Source organism: Pelophylax lessonae (assembly GCF_965119305.1).
Source record: "Pelophylax lessonae genome assembly, chromosome: 4".
In the NCBI taxonomy this organism is placed as follows: domain Eukaryota; kingdom Metazoa; phylum Chordata; class Amphibia; order Anura; family Ranidae; genus Pelophylax; species Pelophylax lessonae.
The window spans coordinates 93512679-93536365 of record NC_138771.1 but is presented as its reverse complement, the minus strand read 5'-3'; positions in this window follow the sequence as shown (position 1 = coordinate 93536365).

Here is a 23687-nt window from a genome sequence, read left to right as displayed (position 1 = left end):
ACATCACACCTTAATACACAGACAATAGGAAGGGACCACCAGTGACAGACTGTCCGTCTCTGACATTTAAGTACACTACACATTATCAGAAGTGTAAACACAGAACCCCCAGTAGATAACAGGTGAGTATATCAGCATATTCAACGATGTGTGGAAGACAGGTGGTTGAGCTGATGATATTATCACCTGTTATAAGTCTGACTGTGTGAAGCAGTCTTTATAAGTTTCTTGAGATAAATATGACTGTCCCATTTGAAGTAATCTAAACCATATTCTCAGTGTCCATTAAGTACCTGTCTTTCACTCCCAGTGACGGTGAATACTGTCACATTTGGCATCTGCAGGGAAAGGTCTTTTGGGGGGGGCTTATATTACTCTGTTGATGTATGCTCTCTACAGTTTTAGTCTATGTCTGGCCAGTCCAGATTTGTGCTGTCACCGACTAAAAAAAACAAAAAAACAAAAAGCTGTTTCAGAGGAGCAGTTCAATTCATCTTATACATATTGCATAACTGTTTTACAGCTCCTAAAAAATCTTAAAATCAAATGTGTATATTTATTTATGTGTATATTATGTGCATTAATATGGTGTAGGCGGAGTCAGAGATGACTGACACTAGCTTTCATTTTGTTTGGAGGACATCTGCATCCAAGGCTCTTTTTTCACTTTACAGCTATTAGCAATTATATTAGATACATGTAATACTGATTTATATTTACACAAAGTGTTTTTGTGAGTTTCTTACTATATCCCACCCCCATAGTTTCTAGCAATAGGAGGACATGGAGGAGGAGGGAGTGGAGTGTCATTTACCACTCTGTATATGCCCACATGTCTGACTATAATCTTTTGGGCTGTGCAGATAAGAAAAAGGAGGAAATGAAGAGTTTAGAAGGAAACTGTAATTAAGCATGCTCCGTAGAGGATACCAGCCGGTTTTCACAATCTCAGCCTGCAGTGGGGACACAGTGAATATGGGAGGGACAGCTGAAGGCAGAATTAACCAGATATATTTCACTCTCCCGCGAGCGTCCACACCAAACGGTTGGCACCGTACTCACACGATCACAGGCGGCCCACGAGGCTAAAAATTGGGATAAGAACTTACTTACTTCCCCTGCATGATCCTTTGATGTGAAGTGTTGGTTTTTTGGCTTTTCTTGCTTTTTATTTGAGAATTTGCCTATTTTTGCTTGAAGTTCAAAAATCCTTTTGTTTGCGTGCATGTAATTTTTGTCCAGTTGGGAATAAAGAGTTTTTAAAGATAACACACTATCTGGAGCTTCATTTCTTGCATATACCCTGGCGTTGTGAGGGGAGAGGAGACGGAGGGGGACCCCATCACCCTACCCATTTAGAAGCAAGAAAGAAAGATCGCTCTTTAGCCCAGGAGGCTATACAAGTCTGAATAGGTCCTGGTGCTATAAGGCACACAGGACCCACAACATTTGGTGAGTGATTGAATTCTACCATTATCACTTGGATGTAATACGGCACCCAGCACCCGCACTTTATTTAAGAAAAATTTGCACTGAAGAACCACCGTTTATATAAGAATTGTTTGCACAATTTTCCCTTTGGAACTTTCACTTGGCGATTATTTTTCACTGAAGATTTAATCTATTTATTGGACTATTTTTTTTATATATGTCATTTTTTTTTGTGTACACTATTGAATGTATATAAAGCAAGCGCTATAGGTAGCCTATTTTTTAGACTACTTACCTTCCAGCCTACTTTTTCACTATAGCAGCTGCTAAACTAGTATCAGGTTTACACATATTCTCTTGTATTTATATATATTTATTTATGGGAATATTTTTACACTGTTTGTTATATGTCCTTTAAGAGCAAGCGCTATAGGTAGCCTATAACTACTTATTTACATATATCCTTTACTATAGCAGCTGCCAATAATATATTTATGGGACTATTTATGCACTGTTTATTGTATGTCTTTTAGAGCAAGCGCTATAGGTAGCCTCTCCTAGACTACTCATATACATCCACTAGTGTGTATAGAGGAGTGTGTATTTGTTCTTAACAGACATATGACCCTTACTGGTACATTCCATTACTCAGTATATATGGTGTGTATCCTTGGCCTAAACAAACTTTCTTTAATCATTTTAAATTCATTTATAATTTTTTTCCCCTTTTTTTGGTTGAACTAGATGGACAAGTGTCTTTTTTCAACCAGATTACCTATGTAACTATGTAATTGGAACACAACTGCACTTTGTTTAGTGGCCTGTCTGATACACAGAAACACAGATGTTTTATTTAAAAACGACTTTAGTTATCCACAGTGCTGTGCCTAATATTCCTAATGTAAATATATACCCGACACGAGTTATCAACAGTCTAAGCAATCATTTTGGTTTTTGAAGCAAATCTCTCATATTTAAGCCAAGTTGAAGAAATGTTTATTCTGTTATACACTTCTTGCATTCAATATTACCAAAGACTGTGGAAATCAGTGGCATATCTAAGAATTCTTTCTTCATCTAAGATATGCTACTGTAATCCATGTCACCTATTTCCTGCTATGCATCCTTAGTAAAGCCTTTTTATGGGTTTGCTTTGAGGCCCACTATATCTATATCTGTTTTTTACTGCATATGGGCTCACCCTTGCTTTAGTCACATAGAGATCTGAATTTTCTAAGCCAGAAATGGAAATAAGTTGGCAGTTTTGCTGTCAGAACAGATGATGACTTATATTGCACGGCATATAATATTTCTCTTCTGCTCTTTCAGCAGACCAGATTATTTATGTTATAGGATGCAGGGAAAGTCTTCCATTTTCCAGAGCTGACAACCTATTAAAAAGAAAAGAAAGTAAACATCTCAGAATTAGGGGCTTATCGTTTCCATCAGCAACTTTTCTTTGCTCCTGCCATGTTTTGGCAGCAGCTACAAAATCTGATCCTTAAAGCTACTTTATCATTTTTTTGCTCTGTGAGAAAAACTATAGTACTTGAGCAGAGTGGGCAATAAAAAATTCTATTTACCTGCGATATTTTCAATCTGATATTGCAATCTTATCTGCTGCGTTAGTTTCTACTGGTGTTTAATATTGCCTTTTTTCACATTTGTATTCGCTAGACTGGACAGCTAAACTGCTATTAGCATGCAAACCCCCCCACCAATAATAACAACTCTCTTGCCCTTTAATGCTATGGAGGTGCTTCAAGAAGAACTCCCCTAACACTGGGCTCTGTTTTAAAACACCAACATAGTGATGATCATGTTGGTGCAAGCCTTAAGCCCCGTACACACGCATCGAAAATTGGCAGGGAATTTTCGGCCAACGTCCGATCTGCCGATTTTCGGCTTGTTGGTATGATGCTTCCGACAACCAACTCCGACTTTTCGGCCGAAAAAAATCTGGTGTGCAGACTATAACATTTTTGTTGGCCGTCAACACAACGGCCGATTTTCGTGCAGTCAGTACAGATTTCGACAGGGAAAAATCTGATGAGCAAGTCTGGGCATGCTCAGTGAAGAAAAAACACAAAGAAAACCAACACATGGCATCACTTCTGAAGTAGAATTTTGTTGGCCGAGAAAATTCGTGTGGATTCTAGGAACATTCCAACCAACAAAACACAACTTGGACAAAAGTCGGACGATCGGTCGGCCGATAATCGTTGCATGTGTACGAGGCTTTAATGTCGGGTTTGCTAAGCTGACATTTTAAAACTATCATTCAATACATAAAAAAATAATAATTTTTATGACTGGAACTTTGTTACTTTGTTTTAGATTGGCAGTTCCCAAACTACAGCCTGCTAGTTTAGGACTTTTTTTATTGCAATTTGGAGGGAGACACAAATTGCAGAGTGGCATTTCAGCACCCAGAAATGTATCACATGGGCTATGAGGTGAAAGGGTCTCATGCCCATTGATCATTGCATAGTCCCAGCAATGATGTCAACACAAGGAGTGGTGCATGACATGGATCTTACAAGGCAGCTGCCACTGAACATCAGTGATGGGACACCATTCCCACCACTAAACACCAATGATGGCCATATTCCTCCCACTGAGATTAATAATGGGTCACCATTCCGCTTATTGACCACTGAAGCCAGGGCATTTTTAACTTCCACAGTCCACTGATTCCAGTGCATTTATTTCCCCCAATGAACACTGATGCTGGGACTTCTAATACTTCTATTGACCATGCTGGGGCTCCAATTTCATCCCAAAACAAGCTAGTGAACAGTAAACTGACCCTCTTTTGAAAAAGTCTTAGAAGCCCTGTTTTGGATTGTACCACAGAAACACATTCAGTGCTTCCAACAGGGATGGATAAATTGAAGAATGGTTATAGGCTCTTAGGTTTTTACAGATTTTGTGTCCCCATTGAAGAGACTTTCCCTCATATCCTGTCATGTCTGTTGTTCAGAGAGGCATAGGAAACATCTCCAGTGGGGATTAACAGCAATAAACACACATGTTTCCAGAGTAGGAAAGATTTGGAAAGATTAGGAAAAAGAACAGTGTACAATCAGCAAAGACAATAATTGTACATTGAAAATCGTACAACAATTTAGAACAGCTGATGAAAATAAGTTAACCATGCATCGACCAACAATAGTAGGGAGAATTCTGTCTCGCTAGGGAAAGGGGTGTACCTGAGAGGTTTGAGATATGCAGAGAAAGTTAAAGAAAATGTTCTAGACTTTAATGTGGAGGTTTCCAGGAAAGAAATTTCTAAACATTGCCTGTCCAGATAGCAGGTGTCACAAGAACAAGGAGTAGGGGAAACCTCACCGTATATGACACAGGCAGCAATAAAAATGTAACTAAACTTTATTTTAAAAAACATTTTGGGTGAAGTTCCTATTTAAGTAGTAACAAAATTACATTTTCTATGTATCCTATTTTGTTAATTTATTACATTAAAGATAATTTTTTAGTCTTTAGGTTTATCACTACATAGCACTTCCAATGTCAAGGAGGCAGCCATAAATTGTAGGGTTCTCTAGTAACATTGCACTGCTTTAGATACCATAAATCATGAATGCCCAAAACTACAGTAAATGCTACTGGAAAATGGAGAGAACATTGACAGGTAATATTGACAATCTCAGCCATTGAAATTATTAATGGATTGCCATGCATATTTTTTAATTTACTACTTCAGATACAAGTCCTTTTTTGGTGTATCTCATGTATATTGACTTCCTCTATGTTACACTTTTATAGACTGGCTAAAGGAAAGAAAAAGGTGGACATTGCAGGTTTTTCTTATGTCTCTACGTATTATGTTAAAAAAAGCAGATAGCCTTTCAGAATGTATGATTTAGAGATCACATTCTCCCTTTTAACTAAAGTTTTCATGTGTACCACTCAATAGTTGTAATGTATCCTTTGATGTTACTGATTTCTTTCAGTGTATGGTCCATATTTACTTCTCAAGCCACCAACATACTTTATAGAGTCTTTCATAGTTATTGCCTAATGGATATGGAGAGGCTAATAGGGTACTGCCAATAAGCTGCTTCTGCTTTTAAACACAGACCCTATTCGAAGACATTTTAGCTTTCAAGTAGGGATCCTTTGAATGTCCATTTTAGATGAAAAGGTGTAATGTCATATCCGTAGCTTTTCTATTTGCAAGTAATACAGTTACTCAAGGAGTCTTTTAGCTGGAATTGTTAGCAGTACTTTGTTTCATTCTATTCATTCTACCTCTGTCTGTTCTTGAATCAGTTTATGCACTCCTCATCCATTTTACCAGTGAATTCTAAGAATGTGTATGTGTGTGTGTGTATATATATATATATATATATATATCAGTGGCGGCCGGTGTATAGGGGGAGCAGGGGCGCCTCCCCCCCCCCCCCCTATCTGTTGCAAAAAAAAAAGAAATTAAAATTTTTAGCCCACTAGGGGCGCCGGACCTACTGGTGGCTAGGGGGGGGGGTTGGGTTTTCCACCCCACGTGCGCCACGCAGAGGCGCCGATTGCTGGCTTTCTGGGGGTCATCGGGGCGCAGAGCAATTCGCCCTGACACTCCCCACTCAAGTGCTGTCCTGGCTGTGATTGGTCCAGACTCCAGCCTGGACCAATCACAGCCAATCATACAGGACATCCCGGGTTACTGACGTCGCGTGGGGGTGGTGCGGTCACCTTCCCGCCGTCAGACGGTCATAGCGGGCCGGCGCGCATCGGAGGAAGAAGAGAAGAGGACGTCTCGTCTCCACTCTCCGGAGAGTCCCGACTGACCGACTCCCGTCGCAGCGCCGTAGAGAGTGGCAGCATGCCAGGCAGTGACAGTCACTCAAGTAAGTGCCTCAGTCAGACTCAGTGTGGTGCCTCTCTCTCTGTTCTGTCTGGGTGCGGGTCCGGGACTGCGGACTCGTGTCCGTCTGGCGGTGGGGGAACTTTTTGCAGACAATGCAGAGTGAGTGGAAACACACAGGCAGCGGCAGTGCAGTGTCTCGGGGGAGGTCTTGGGTCATGACTCATGATCTTTGTCAGCAGGGAGCCGGAGGAGGAAGCGGCCATCAGGCAGGACTGACACAGAGCAGGTCTGTGCTATGCAAACTTGCAAAACACACAGAGTGACAGGAGGATAACGGGGGTGGGGGACATGGGCACGATCTGCAGGACTTCCACGCACCAACCCCCTCCCCCCACTCTATCAGCTGTCATAGAGAGAGAGATCCTTTCCTCCATCCACAGGTATGCCATCCTGGATATCCCACTACAAGGCAGGTCTTCTCTTCTACAGCCAGGGTCCATGCAGGAGAGAACACACACACACTGTACATTCACACGATACATACACTCACACAGCACACACACATACTGTACATTCACACACTGTACACACACAAACAGCACACACACACTGTACATTCACACAATACATACATCACACAGCACACACACTGTACATTCACACAATACATACATCACAAAGCACACACACACTGTACACTCACACACTGTACACACACAAACAGCACACACACTCAACATTCACACAATACATACATCTCACAGCACACACACACTGTACATTCACACAATACATACATCACACAGCACACACACACTGTACACTAACACACTGTACATCCACAGACTGTACACACACAAACAGCACACACACTGTACATTCACACAATACATACATCACACAGCACACACACACTGTACACTAACACACTGTACATCCACAGACTGTACACACACAAACAGCACACACACTGTACATTCACACAATACATACATCACACAGCACACACACACACACTGTACATTCACACAATACATACATCACACAGCACACACACACTGTACACTCACACACTGTACATTGACACAATGTGGAATAGATGGCTTTGCTAGTTGTATGGGAGAAACACATCCTGGAGGAGTGAGCATCTGCGAGCCAGAGCTCAGAATTGCAGAGGTCTTTGGTGTGGACTCATCTGTTGTGTGTACAAGTGAGTACATGTTAGTGAATAACTTTATGTTCACCATTGTAATCTTCACCATACATAAAAATGTTTACTACAGTATAAGCATATTGTAACTTCTGGTTATAATTGAGTTATTTGTATGATATCTCTGCATGTGGAAATTAAACGACTATCAGCCCAGGCCATGCCTATACCATCTCCTGTACCATGACCTGTGCCATGCCTATACCATCACCTGTGCCATGCCTATACCACCATCTGTGCCATGCCTGTTCCATGCCTGTTCCATCACCTGTGCCATGCCCTTACCATGACCTGTGCCATGCCTATACCATCTCCTGTACCATGACCTGTGACATGCCTGTACCATGACCTGTGACATGCCTGTACCATCACCTGTGCCATGCCTATACCATCATCTGTGCCATGCCTGTACCATGACCTGTGCTATGACCTATGCCATGCCTATACCATCACCTGTGCCATGCCTTTACCATCATCTGTGCCATGCCTGTACCATGACCTCAAAGTCACGCGATTTTTAACCGCGTTTTTTGCCGCGAAGCAATACCTATTACATTTTTCTTTTTGCGCCCCCCCCCAAAAAAAATTTTGAGCACCAGCCGCCACTGATTATATATATATATATATATATATATATATATATATATATATATAGAGAGAGAGAGAGAGAGAGAGAGAGAGAAAGATATTTTAGAGAGAGATAGAGAGAGAGAGAGAGAGAGAGAGAAGAGAGTTGGGCACCGCACAGTCTAACAGTCTAACAAGGGTGATGGCCAGACAGCCAGTGCAGTCCATATAAAGTATGCACAAATATAATATGTAAATTGGTGCACTCCAACAGACTTGGCGACGGAGGTTAAATCCAGGAGTGTAGTTTTTTTTTTCAGGTCAATGATTAAGAATTAAGAATATTGGGTAACTTCAATAGGAAAACAAATAAAATCATGAAATAGTATAACAAATGTCATCAACTGCTTTTGGCCTCAACACAAAGCACTCAGTCAGAAATGCATGGCTATTGTTTTTCAGCCAGAAGAATGGAAATCAATTTTCACGCTTTAAGACATTTTTAATATACAGTATCTTTTGTAAATGTTTTATTATATCTTTTCATGTGACAACACTGAAGAAGTGACACTTTGCTACAATGTAAAGTAGAGAGTGTACAGCTTGTATAACAGTGTAAATTTGCTGTCCCCTCAAAATAACTCAACACACAGCCATTAATGTCTAAACCACTGGCAGCAAAAGTGAAAATGTCCAAATTAGGCCCATTTAGACATTTTCCCTCCTTGGTGTCATGTGACTCATTAGTGTTGCAAGGTCTCAGGTGTGAATGGGGAGCAGGTGTGTTAAATTTTGTGTTATTGCTCTCAGTCTCTCATACTGGTAACTGAAAGTTCAACATGGCAACTTATGGCAAATAACTCTCTAATTATGAGTATATAAATGTATATACTTTAATAAATAAATAACTTATTTATTTATTAATATACTTTAATAAATAAATAAATTATTTATTAATGTATATATTTTAATAAATAAATAACCAATGTATAACTTTAATAAATAAAAAGGGATGCACTCACATGTAAAAACTTCGTATGTCAGCGGAACAAACAATGACATGCAGCCCATCTAAACACCAGCGTTAACTCTCCACCATACTGCCGGGTGACCCATGATCCGAGGAGGAATGTTCTGCAGGAACGCTGGGGCTGCATGTCATTGTTTGTTCCGCTGACATACGAAGTTTTTACATGTGAGTGCATCCCTTTTTATTTATTAAAGTTATACATTGGTAATGCACTATGGGAGTGTTTCCCCTTTTTATTTCCATGGTTATACACTGGATATCCCTGTGACCTATGATTGGTTGTCCCCGGAGAGAGGTACCTATGCTCCTGCCTGGCCATTCCACTACATTGGAGGATCTCTCTTTCATATGAGCATTCAGCCGCCTATAATCTAGTGGCAAGAGCTATTTGGTAAGGAGCCATCTCTTACTATATTGTCTGGTGGATTCATTTCTACTCCTGGGCACACCTGATCTTCACCTTTCTTCATTTGTTTGGAGCTTTTCCTTTCCTGGGAATCTGTTTCAGCCAATACCTTCCTTTGTGGACTTCAGTGTTCATTTTTTGGACTGTATATGTTAACATCATACTTTGATTCAGTATAAGTGTTTGTCATTCATAATTTAGTGCTACACCATTCTGTTTTTATTATTTTATTTGGCACTTGTACTATTGTTTCAGGTGTTAGCTGCTTCTCCTAAAGTGCAGTGTTTTTTCTGTTTTTATAAAGTTATTGAATGACCTATTCCTTTTCACTGTGAAATATGATGTGAATTATTAGCCTGAAAAACTGCATGCTGTCTGTCAAAATAGGGACTAAAAATGTTTTTTTACCAATGCTGTCTATGCAGTATGTACAAAATTTCTACTTTTTTTTTTTAAAGTGAAAATAAAACAAATTATTATGTCCTTTTCTCTCCCATAACCTGAAGTGTTAGATAGTGTTGCCAACTGTGATGGGAAACTATTTCCATATGTATTTGTTGTGGCACTGAATTTGTCTATAAACCTGTACAGAGAAATATGACTGCCACTGTAGCTATTCTTTTGAAAATGCTGGTTAAGTCCCTGTTCAAACCGTTGTGACTTGTCATGTGATTTGACAGTTTAAAATTGCATGACAATTTACACCCTATTGTCAGCAATGGGACCGTTCAAAACGACACCATTTCGACTTTGCGGTGTCGCACCGATTTCGGAAAAAGGTTCCTGCACAATTATTTGCAATTCCAGGTGCAACTTGCATGAAGTCAAACAGATGTCAGATAGGTTGCAAATAAAATCGTCCTGACCTGCAGCTTTGAAATCGCGCTACTTCAAGTGAAGTAGCGCGATTTCAAAGTCGCATTCAGTGTGAACCAAGGCTAAATGGTGATCATATTGATTGTTTTATTGTTTATTCGAATTATTATCTAGATACTTGTTCTGGGTAATGCCTGAATGTATTGCAGGCATTGATCCACCATGACAGCCAGACAACTAGCATTTCAAAAAGTCAAGACAGCTATGGCAAGCCATATTTCTCTGTACAAGATTCTTTCAAAGAGAATTCTAGACAAATCGCAAAATTCAATAAGATGAAGAGAAATTTTACAATTATTATAAAATGCTAATTGCTTTATACACTTATCCTTTGGAAAATAATTAGATAAAAAGCAACAGGGAACCAGAGATGGGGGGGGGGGGGGAGACTGTGCTGGGAGGGTTTTGCTGTGTAGAAATAAATTTTGTTTTCAATCTTTTTTGTTTTGTTTTTTAAATCTGCAGCATTCATGAAAAAAAAAACAAAAAACAAAGGCTGATCCTGCCATAAAATGTCTTTCTACAGGTACCTCCTGTTATAGAGTTGTAACTGTCCTTCATTTTCCTTCTGTACTGCCACCCTGTAACGTTTGCTTCTGATTTAGGGAAGTCTGTACAAATCAGTAAAGTGCAGCCAACACTGAAGCAAGGGCATATAGACAGGAAGTGGGTGAAAGAGGCTGTAGGAAAGTGGTTCCCAACTCCAGTCCTCAGGACCCACTAACAGGCCAGATTTTAAGTATTACCTTGGAGAGATGCAGACTAGAGTACTGCAATCATTGAGCAGCAAATGATATCACCTGGGATGTATTTCAGTTATCTTGCAAACCTGGCCTGTTAGTGGGTCCTGAGGACCAGAGTTGAGAAACACTGCTGTAGGAGATAAGTGACACTGAGATGCAGAAAAAAAAAAGAATGGAAAAGTGAAAACAGTATTTTATTTAACCACTTAAGCCCCGGAGGATTTGGCTGCTAAACGACCAGGGGGTATTTTGCGATTTGGCACTGCGTGATTTTAACGGACAATTGCGCGGTCATGCAACACTGTACCTAAACTAATTTGACGTCCTTTTTTTCCCACAGACAGAGATTTCATTTGGTGGTATTTGATCACCTGTGCGCTTTTTACTTTTTGCGCTATAAACAAAAAAAGAGCGTAAATTTTGCAAAAATAACAATATTTTTCACATTTTTTTATATGAAATTCCTCAAAAAAAAAATGTAAAAATCAAAATTTTTTAACATTTTCGGCCAATTTGTTTTATGCTACATATGTTTGGTAAAAAAAATCGCAAAAAGCGTATTTTTATTGGTTTGTGCAAAAGTTATCGTGTTTACTAACAAAGGGAAAGATTTTTGTCATTTTTGTTGTTTGTTTTTTAACGCGTAATGGCGGCGATCTGCGATTTTTTTGCGGTACTGCGACATTGCGGCGGACAGATTGGACCCTTGACTGACATTTTTGACACTTTTGGGGTTACCAGTGACATTTCTACAGTAATCAGTGCTATACATATGCACTGTTACTGTAAAAATACACTGGTAGTGAAGGGGTTAACTTTATTTAATGGGGAGGGGCTGTGTGTGTCCCTAGGGGCGTGATTCTTACTGTGATTGGCTGTGGCTTGAGGTGTAAGGACACTGATCAACGGTTCTACATAGTAGAAGCGTGTGATCAGTGTTTTTACACCGAGGAGAATGACAGGCAGCTTGTTTACACAAGCCGCCTGACATTCTCCCTCTCCCCCGACGATCGCCGAGTGACCGTCGGACATCGGGTCCGCCGGTCACACGCGCGGGGGGGTCCGTGACCGCGCGGGAGCAGGAGCGCGCCTCCGCGGGCGCACGCTCGCTCCCCAGACCCTCCCAGGCTAGTGACGTTAATTAACGTCACTTTGCCTGTGAGGGGCTGACTGCCGCAGTAAATCTACTGTCGGCAAGCGGTTAAAACAAAAATATAGCAATTGTTTGATACATAGAGCTTAAGCAAACAAAATGTTATCCAGTTAGGGCTTACATCTACTACTAGGATATCCAAATTGCTTCACATACTTTGTCAGTCCCTAATCAAGTGTAAATATTTGAAATGTCTAACTCTTTTTTTTCTGATAACATTATGAAAATGTAAAGAAATGCTCAACTTGATAACCTTTCTGTAAACTAAACAGTGGCAATTACTAAGAGAAACTATTGATTGACCTGGAGCAAATGACTTACCACTGGAAAAATGTGCCAATGACAATACTCTGCTTTTCCTTCCTTATATCATATCTCTCCTTCTTCAAGGACAAAGATAAGATGCTATTTCAGATTTACTTGGAAATCAGTTTATTATGACCCATAGGCCCACAAGAAAAGCATCTAAATATTTGATGAAATAGTATTATCAGGCATAGTGCATTGTGCACACACAAGCAATGCTGCCAGTCCTGGCTGGACAGTCCTGGTAGAACCTAGTATTTGAAAAATGCAATTCATTTGAAAATCGTGGACACAGTAACTCAGCCACTTCTGGATTCTAGAGTCCTTTTGTGAATTATATTCTGCTGAAATATACAAAATGACTAAATATTTATGCACTGAGGTAGAACAGAGTCTGCAGTCAGCAACGAAAGGCTTTTCAAACTGTTTTAATGAAAGTCCATTTTTTTTTTTTTTTTTTTTTTTTTAGACTGTGGGCAGAAAATGCAGAATATGTCGTTCTAACAGCTGGAAGCAGACAAACATCTTTTTATGTTGCAGCTTGAAAAAAAATGAAGGTAAATAAAGGTGCACTTATTGAGAGAAAACGAATTTACATTGATCAAAATTGGTAAACAGACATTATTTGAAGCTGAATAGAACTCAGCAGGATGAACTTTCCTTTCTAAAATGGTCATTCTGAAAGGTTTGATTGTGCAAAAACTGGAGAGTTTAAGTAGGTAATTTAGGGTGCTTTTTATGATATATATTATATACAGTACTATAGTAGTAATGTTAGTATAATTTATAGTTATCTTTTATTTTTTACAATCCTTTCAAATTCCTTTAAAATCTGCATCTATGAAAATGTGGTAAGTATAGCATACAGAATGCAATATTTGATTGGGCCTTTTTGATCCAATTCCAAACCAATTTTTTTTAACCACTTGCCGACCGCTCACATTGAGCGTACTGCGGCAAAGTGGTTCATTATCGTCCAGCCTACGTCGCTGGACTCCTCCCCCTGTAGGCTGCGCTCCCACTGTTTTCAGTCACAGCGGGAGTCGGGCCAGGGGAGGAGCGCCGGCGATCACCGCTGCCCTTCCCCGATCGTCGGGGAATCTAGTTTGGAGATCCGCCCGCCTGTGTAAACAGAGTGGGCGGATCTCCTAAGTGACAGGGAGTGACAGATTGCAGTGTTCAGCATAGCTGAACATCCGATCTGTCCCTGACTCACTCAGTCACCTCCCCCCCACACACGTCAGTAAGCACCAGGCATACATTAACCCCTCTCTCTCCAATAAAATTAACCCCTTCCCTGCCAGTGTCATTTTTACAGTAACAGTGCACATATATAGCACTGATTACTGCAGTAATGTCACTGGTACCCCCAAAAGTGTCAAAAATGTCAGTCAAAGGTCCAATCTGTCCGCCGCGATGTCGCAGTCCCGCAAAAAAAATCGCAGATCGCCGCCATTACTCGTTAAAAAAAAAAAACACCAAAATGACAAAAATCTTTCCCTTAGTTAGTAAACGTAATAACTTTTGCGCAAACCAATCAAAATACGCTTATTGTGATTTTTTTTTACCAAACATAGGTAGCAGAAAACAAATTGGCCAAAAATTTAAAAAAAATTTTGATTTTTACATTTTTTGGGGGGATTTCATATAAAAAAATTTGAAAAATATTGTTATTTTTTCAAAATAAACGCTCTTTTTTTGTTTATAGCGCAAAAAGTAAAAATCGCACAGGTGATCAAATACCAACAAAGAAAGATCTGTTTGTGGGAAAAAAAGGACGTAAATTTTGTTTGGGTACGGCGTCGCACGACCGCGTTAAAGTCGCACAGCGCCGAATCGCAAAAAGTGGCCTGGGCGTAAGACAGCAAAATCCTCCGGTGGTAAAGTGGTTAATAGTGTGACATAGGGCTACATTCTCAAACATATTGTCATCACTGCTCTTGGTGCCATAGGGGGGATTTTGTTTTGGATAGGACCAGAATTGTCCAAGATTATATCTGCCCCTGGCCTGATTAGATACGATGTGTGCACACACGGAAAAATCAGATGCTGACACCAAGTTCAGAGTTGAAGTATCTTCTGCTTTAATTCTACAGTGTCCGTGTCATATATATATATTGTTATTAGAGTCATCAGTTAGTACGCAGATAAACATAATGTCATCTGCTTGTTAGTAGCTTCTTAATTGATTATGTTCATTATAAGGTACACTCCCTCCGAGCTAGGAATGTTATCTGTTGGGTGTGTTCTCCTTTTGAGGTCGCCATCTTTGCTCAGACAAAAGAAGGTGTGATTTAGCAGCCATTTTGAGTAAGGAAATAAGGCAAAGTAAATAAACTGCAGCAGTAGCATAAATATAATAACATAATTATCATAAACATCATAAGTGAAATAGGCATTTCACTATAACCATTGATTACATCCATAACAATTTCTTCTCACTTCTTGTCCCAAGAACAATGTGCAGGGATAGCAAAGGCAACTCTTCCTTATGATATTCAAAAATATAAAGAAAATTTAATTAGGAAAATGTTAAAGTCAGCCTAAATGGAATCTGTCTTAATGTGTACAGTAGTCTGTTCTGTATCTAAGATCATACTGTATACTCTGTGTAGAGGTGGAGAGACCTTTCACTGCTATGGGACCAAAAGGCTCACACTTCTTTTGTTGCCATAGCTAATTATTTCTTTGTCCAGACTTACAAGGCAAAGTTGTGTTTACTGCCCTTGCCAGAGAACATGCAATCTGAAAAATGGTTTGTTGGATTTACATAATAAAATGAAGGCGGCTTTTTTTTCATTCAGCTTTTTAAATTCAATACAATATAAAGCATACATACATTACTAAAAGGTAAGTTTTTGTTTTAGGACAAAAACTAGTACTTGGAAAAATAATTATTAACACCAACAATTTCTTGTAAGCTATTATTACTTAACCTTCTTAGCGGTATTCCCGAGCGTGGCTCGGGGGTACATTTCAGAGCCAAAAGCGGTAACCCCGAGCCACACTCGGGGTACCGCCAGAAGCATCGCTGGATCCTGTAAAAGAGGTTTCTTACCTTGTCACCGGGATCCAGCGATGTATCTCAGCGGTATGCGGCGGCGGATCTTCCTCCCAATCGTCTCCGTGCCCCGGCTTCTGTCTCCTGCGACGTGACGTTCGCAGGGGGGTGGAACCGGCGGCAAATTCAAATGTAAAACACACCAAACACACTGATTCAATGCAAAATAAAATAAATTCACATTACATTGCCCCCCCAGTGCCCTTTCCTGCAGTTTTACTGTACTTTTTATGTATGTATATATATATATATATATATATATATATATATATATATATATATATATATATATATACGTATATATATATATATATATATATATATATATATATATATACGTATATATATATATATATATATATATATATATATATATATATATATATATATATATATATATATGTATATATATATATATATATATATATATATATATATATATATATATATACACGTATATACGTATATATACATACATACATACATACTTTAACTTATTTAAAGTTTTTTTATTATATTATAATTTATGTTTTTGTGTCTCAAACTTTATCATACCCGAGATGTTATAAAGAAGAACGCACAGTAAAAAAAAAAAATATGTAAATAGTTGGTTTGGGCTGCTCATTCTCAAGAATTACATGCAAAATAATGGTACCGCTTTCAGCACCTAAAATCCGAAAGAATCATACCACCAGGGAGGTTAACATTCTGTGTTTTCCCAATATAAAATATTTTGTTAGTAAAACCTAAATTAGGTAAGTTACATAATTGTATGTTGTGTTAGCAAAATGCTGCCTTATTTATTATTATATTATTATTTACAGACATTTACATATAGCGTTGAAAATTGTATGCAGGGCCTTCAATATTTTCATATCTGTCCCTGCCCTCAAGAAGCTTACAATCTAAGGATGATAGCTTGCATACGGATGCCAATTACCCTACCCGCAAGGTCTCTGGTGTGTGGAAGGAAACCCACACCAACACAAGAACATGCAAACTTCCTGCAGATAGCCTCCAGGTCAGGACTCAAAGCGAGGACTCCATTGCTTCAAGGCTTAGACTTGCACATAACACATTTTACATTTTTAAAATCTGAATTATTACTTAGCTGTCATTTCACATATTTTTATGGCTTGTTTATAATTCAGCAGAGAGACTATTTCCTTGAAAGTCTTTAGACTGAGTTGCTTTAGAAATGTTTTAAGCAATGTGTCTGCATTCTGGCACCAGGTCAGACATTGACTATATCATGTTGTCTATCTTTCTGCCAACCTTCCATACTTCAATCTCAGGCTCCGGTCTTATGGAAACGCTGCACTCAGGTTAACCAAAACTTTTTTTATTCCACATTTCTAAGCTCCCCCTGGTGAGCCATCTCTCAGGCAAAGTGTGCATCCACAAAGTCTTCCATTAGAAACCACTGTCTCCTTTTTCCAAGTCTCATCACCTGTTATTTGTGCTTGCTATCAAGACCTGGAGACTGGGTCGTCCATGCTTCATTCCTTTTTAGACATTCGAGAAATCAATAGATTCCACATGAAATATCTTGCACTGCAACACTTATACCCGGTATTTATATATTAATAACATATCATAAATTAAAATGACAGATAATGTATGTATGAGTGTACTAGAGATGACTATTTAATCACTTTTAATGTTGTTTCCTTGTCCATTGCAGAGTTGTGTAACTGTATAATTCTGCTAATGTACACTTCTGCCGGGAAGCTTGCAGAGGTGGAGCACAGAGGATGCTAAGTGTCAGGGATGATGGCTTGAAAGCTATTAACACTCCAGCAGCAAGGTCATATTTGATGCTTCCTTTTGTTTGTACTATCCATATGTAGCTGCCACTTTCGTATTTTCCCTGTTACCTCACTGTCCTAAATAGACTCCTGGGTCATCATAGTATGGGTCATCTCTTACTATTAGGCAACCATTAACAAGCTGGTTGGAAAAGAAGAAAGTGGTTTACTCACAAAGTGCTCTTACTTTCTGGGAAGAATGCATTTCTCATCACTTTCATCTGCATGTTGACGTGATAGCACAGAAGCTTAAAAAATCACAGATCAGAAAAAGAACGAAAAAAAAGATAAAAGTTTTATATTTTGTTATTTTTTTTTTCTCCTCATTTCAGTTTTATTCCAAAAAAAATAGAAGACTTTTTTTTGTGTTTGCAGCTGTTTCGCCCTTTCCCAAAACCAATATTATCACCAGACATTTTACTAGTAGTTTACTGTTATTATCTGGGTGATGGTTGTGACATGTTGATCATACATGGCAGTGAGAAAATTGATTTCCCTCAACAGAAACGCATCCAATTTTCTGAAGGCCATAATTTTATGTCCACAACAAAATAAAAAGGGTCATTTTCCTGAAGATGAGCAGAATTGAAATCTTTCATAAAAAGCAACTGTCAGTGTCTTACTTTTAGTGCTGGGGACTTAGAGATTTTTTTGTATTTGAAATATTTGGGAAAATAATGGAAAATAGATACATCTTTGGGAAATATAAATTTGTTCATTTATAATGGGAATACACCAAACACCTTTTTCTTTTTACCTGAAGTACTGGGATATGGCATGTCATTGGTTGCTATTAGGAATAAAGTTGGGGGTTCACCACTACCATGAGTTCACAAATCAAGAACTTTTGGGAAAGTTTGCAGGTTTGCCACTAAAAATAAGGAACAACAAACAGCATAATGTACTGCATGACCTTTCCCCTTGGTAATCTGAGTCACTAAAGCCAATAATTTGAAGAATAAAAGGGAGGACTGCCAGCAGGGGTATTGTCAGTGCGTGTTGATGCTGTTAGGAAGAGCTGGCGGCTCTAGGTATGAAGAGATAATAAAAATCAAAAAATGTGTACCGCGCTATGGACAAATGAATGAATAAATGAATAAATAAATAAATAAACCTCTACCTAGATGCAGCTGTTCAAAAATGGTGAATACCAAATTATTAAAGTGCAATGTCAAATGCCAGCGCAAACAGGTATAGTGGTAAAATATCAAATAGGTGGAAAACCAAATAAGTATCAAAAGTGCAATATGCAATGTGCAATTATATACCAAATACATATAAAAGTGAAAATAATATCCCCCTCTAGGGGTATTGTTAATAGTTCAATAAATGTGCTAATAATTGCGTGCAACAGTCCACATATATTCCACAGAAAGTCCCATTATAAAGTGCTTAAGTGCTGAAAACGCAGTGCAAAAGCATGCCTTTATCCAGTGCAGTGAGACAATGGTGACAGTCCGCCCCCTGTGGATGTTCCACTTACCGGACTAAGTTGACCCCATTAGCCATATAGCCTTAAAAGGTCAAATAGAGCTGGTGTCCCAGTAAGGAACGTTGATGTATTCTTGGGGTTAGTAGCCAATGGTCCCTGTAGTCCTTATTGCTCCAATCGCATATAGGAGAAAGGAGAGACCCCACAATAGTGTAATTCTGATAACACTTTAATGGTAGTTAAAAACAATAATTACACTCACATTTGTTGAGATGTACTGAGGCAAAAAGACAAATCAGGCAGGTCTAAAAGTCTTCCTGGCCGTGGATGCTCTCGGGATGGCGCCTGGTCCCGGTTTGCGTTCCACCCGTGCCGGAAGTGACGTGCCGATGTCCGTAGACCGGAAATTGCGTCATTTGATCCTCTGCAGTATGCCACATAGGTAACCAATTTTTATTGCACCATTGATATAATAATCAATTTCCGGTCTACGGTCCCTGTTTTCACCTGGTGATCTAGTCAGGTACACATTGCATGTCCTAAGATGGCAACACTCACTCACTGTATCTATGAATGAGCAGTGTTGTCACTCTAGTTGCTTGCTCTTGATTTGGACTATAGAACACCTCCCCTTCTCCTTTTTTTCCAAAACATATAGAGTAGGTGTTCTGTAGTTCATATAGGTAAACTGGGCAGGGCTGATAAGATCCCATGGGAATAGACAAGCTCGCTGGATTTCTGGCAGAAACAACAGGCATTTTTTTGCACTTACCAAACAGATTACCAAACACATTTGGTAGTACATTTAACAGACCAAAAGGGAACAAATAAGAGAAGTAAAATGTTAAGTTTTACATGCATTTAATAAAGGATAAGCATGACCAAAGCTTTTTGCCCATACTTCTCTTGTGGGTGCACTTAGTTGAACTCCCCTGTGACCCAGAATCAGCCAGAAACAAGTGACTCTTGTCACAGAACCACTTCTGGCTCTAGAAGGATCCTAACAATTATGTTGGGATCCACCCAGATGCCTAATGGGCAGCTGTATTAGCCTCTCAGTGCACTGCTGAGAGCCTGAGTCAGCCACTCTCGGCCTCTCCACAGCCCAGCTCTCCATTGAGCGCTGGAGGGGCATAGCAGAGAGCAGTCACTAACGTCACACCTCTCTGCTCCGGGAAGACCAAAAACTGAGTGATCAGTGGTCATGTGATTGCTCAGTTTTCAGGCTTAGAGCTGTTAGGAGCCAGCTTCAGCATCACACCAGGGCTGCAGCAAGGAGGTGAGTATGGATGTTTGTTTTTTTCTATTCGCACATTTCTGTTTAATGATAAAGATAGCAAAGCTGGTTTATTAAATACATTAATTTTAAAATCTGTATGTTCATTTTGCAATATGAATGTTATTAAATAAGTTGACGCTGTGTTCACTTTACACATCATTGGATATTTAAAGCTTTATCGTATTTATAAGGATCATGTTCAGGTTTGCTGCTACTATTGGTTCGTGGCACATATTGACGGATTGCGGTTAGTGGTCCATTGAATTACTGTTCAGATTTTCCTGAGAGAGTTTTAGAAAACCATAATGGACTGCATGGCCAACAGGCTTAGAAGGGCCAATAATAGGAGAGGGCGCACAAAGCAGCCATAGTGTCTGTGAATTGGAAGCTTTTGTAGGGAAAGCTTAGGGAAATTTAACAAACTAACTAACTACTTAACCAATATGTGATGGAGGCGGGTATCAGATCTCTGCCCTTCTCACTAACTCGTGACAAAGAACAAACTAATCTCACACCACACTGTCACTTTCATAGCAATGCCAACCCTGTAAAAAAATTTCCAGATCGCGGGACCACAATCTAGGCACCAGCAGCCTGAGAGCGATTGTCACTGGGCTAATTAAGCAATTACCCCTTTAACTGCCACCACCACCTTGGATCAAGCAGGAGGAACCCATAATATTAGCAGTACCAATTATAATTTTAGAATAATCTTCTGTAACACACACTGTCACCACAGACAGGAATGTTCATAGGATTTATCCTATACAGTAGCATTCTTCAAGAGACAGGTTCTTTTTTAGCTTGCATTAGGAGCTTAGGGACAATGTTAAAACTTTTAAAAATATGGTTTGAATAATGAAAAGGTCAAAATTGGTCCAAATAAAATATTTACAGAAAAAAGGTGTTTCAAAGAAATGAAGATATAATTCATCAACAAAGAAACAATGGCAGGGGTTGCACAGGCAGGAATTGCATTGGCAACTATTATCTTAGATAAAGTATTAATATTGGAATACTGAAAGTATTACACTTCAGCTCTGCACTTCAGCAAATGCACAAAGCAACAATCCACAGCGGCAACTGAAAACACTAAAAAGACTACAGGTGACCGGATTCTCTATAAAACTTTTTAAATCTCTCATGCACTCCCTAATTCTCCTTCTCACATTTGCATTTTCTCTCCATCCCATAGCTTATATATATATCACCCTCGCTTCTGTCCTCACCTTAATAATGCACTCACCAACTCCTGCTGATTCTGAACCCACACACCAATAAAACCTCCAGGACACTGGGACGTGTCCCCTCATATGTCACACTCCCATATCACCTCTCTCACTCTTCTGCTTCTTCTAACCTCTGGAGATATTTCCCCAAATCCTGCACTGCCATCATTTACCTTTGGCCAACATATCCGGCACCCCCTATCCTCTGACAGCAGCCGCAATCCACACAATCTTATTGCTATTCCTCTTCTGCCTAGAACCAGCCTCCCCTTTCCTGTGCCCTTTGGAATGCCTGCTCTGTTTGTGAAACCTTCGCCATCTTAACCCTTCGCTTCTTTTTTCTGTAACTGATTGTCTCTACGACAAAATTTCATCCCTGTCTTGCCCCAACCTGGCCACTTCTGTCTAAAACAGTTCACTGTCATCCACCCTGGATACCTTGGCCCCCCCTCACTAAACACAGAATCCGGCCCGACCACTACAAACCTGGCAGACAGATAATACCAGTAGCCCCAAAAAACGTAGCTGCACTCTTGAGCGTCTGTGGTGCAAGACTATGTCACAGCAGGATTTCAGCCAATATAAATCTGCCCTCTAAAAATACAATTCCTGTCTCCACACTGCCAAACAGACCTACTTTATCACTGTCATTAACACCCTCTCACACAGTCCCCATCAACTCTTTTCTACTTTTAACGCTCTACTTCATCCTCCATAACCTCCACCCACTAACATAATGACTGCCCAGGAGATTGCCAATCACTTCAAAAATAAGATTGATACACTACGTAACGAGATCTCCACTCTACAGATATCTCCCTCACCTTACACTCCTTGTCCTCCTGCACAATCAATACTTACCTTGTTTAACCCAGCTACAATAGAGGAAGTCGCTAAACTTTTTTCTAAAGCCCACCTGACTTCCTGCCCCCTTGACCCTGTTCCTTTTCAATTACTTTGGTCACCCTCTGACTCTATCCTACACTCTTTAACTCATATCTTCAACCTCTCCCTCTCCACTGGCATCTTCCCCAACCCTCTAAAACATGCACTAGTCACTCCCATACCAAAAAAAAAAGCCTCACTAGACCCCCACCAATCTTAACAACCCAAGACCGGGACCGTGCAAAGACCTTTGGAGGGGCAGGTGCGCAAAGTATAAAAGGAGCACATGGAACAGAGCTTTAAATAGTGCTATGCTCAAAATATCAATACAGCAATGTATTGTGACACAGTCCTTCCTGATACACGTATCGATACGGATGATTCTGTATTGATAAGGCAGAAAAATGCTGTGAGGCAGCTTTGAAAAAGAAGCAGAACAGAAAAGACTATTTAAATTTTAAAAGTAAAACAATATGTTGCGTCTTAAATTGTGCCAACCTGAAGACTTTTTCTTCTCTGTTATATAGAATAATAAAGAAGGTACTGCTGGTGGGTACTGCTAGCTGGTACTGCTGGCAGATACTTCTGGCAAGTACTGCTGGCTGGTACTGCTGGTGGTTACTGCTGGCTGGTACTGCTGGTGGGTACTGCTGGCTGGTACTGCTGGCAGGTACTGCTGGCTAGTACTGCTGGTGGGTACTGCTGGCTGGTACTGCTGGCGGGTACTGCTGGCTGGTACTGCTGGTGGTTACTGCTGGCTGGTACTTCTGGTAGGTACTGCTGGTGGTTACTTCTGGCTGGTACTGCTGGCAGGAAATGCTGGCTCCTCTTAGACACATCAATGCCGGAGCATGAGGAGCGGCGCTGGAGGAAGCATACAGAGACGATGCTTCCTGTATCTCTCCTCTCCCAGGCGGTGTGCCTTTGATATTACTCCGCCTGTGACAGGACAGAGCCAGAACTATACAAGAAGCATCAGCTCCATTCTGACTCAACGCTGACAGATTACAGCCAGACAGCCGAGACATTACGTGGCACTTGCGGGTGTCAGGAAGCCGCAGCCCAAATGCGAGAGACCCCCACACCTTGCGGGAGACTAAGAATGTCTGCCTTAACAAAATGGCACTTTGGGCATCAAGGGGCAAAGAGGCAGGTGCTCAAGCACCCTTCGCCCCCCTCTGCATATGCCTGCCTAAGACCCATCTCCTCACTCCCTTTTGCCTCCAAACTCCTTGAACCTCTAGTCTACAAGTGACTGAACGATCACCTCAGAATAACCTTCTTGATCCCCTTCAGTATGGATTTTGCTAACAGCACTCCACAGAAACTGCTCTTCTTAAACTCACAAATGACTTACTAACAGTTAAAACCAATAGTCACTATTCTGTACTCTTACTCTTGGGCACCTCCTCCTCAAAAAACTTAATTGGCTTGGTATCCATG